Source organism: Diabrotica undecimpunctata, chromosome 8, assembly GCF_040954645.1.
Source record: "Diabrotica undecimpunctata isolate CICGRU chromosome 8, icDiaUnde3, whole genome shotgun sequence".
NCBI lineage: Eukaryota > Metazoa > Arthropoda > Insecta > Coleoptera > Chrysomelidae > Diabrotica > Diabrotica undecimpunctata.
Window position 1 is genome coordinate 140,751,727 of NC_092810.1, and position 272 is coordinate 140,751,998.

Sequence of the window (272 nt, forward strand, 5' to 3'; positions counted from 1 at the left end):
CACTAAAAGAAATATTATTATGTGATATTTGACTTGTAATGATAATAATGTAATGGAAATTTACCTCAATCGTTAAATTAAAATTACTTTATTTTTGACGTTTCGGCTTCCAAATAGTTTTTATTAAAATTCATATGCATCTAATATTATTTGATAGAACATTCAAATTTCAAAGGTTTTTCTAACAGTTGAATAACTCGTGCTGTTGGCCAGGTTGTCAAATTTCGGTGATTGAATAGCACCCGGATCCATTGATCCGACAAATCCGAATA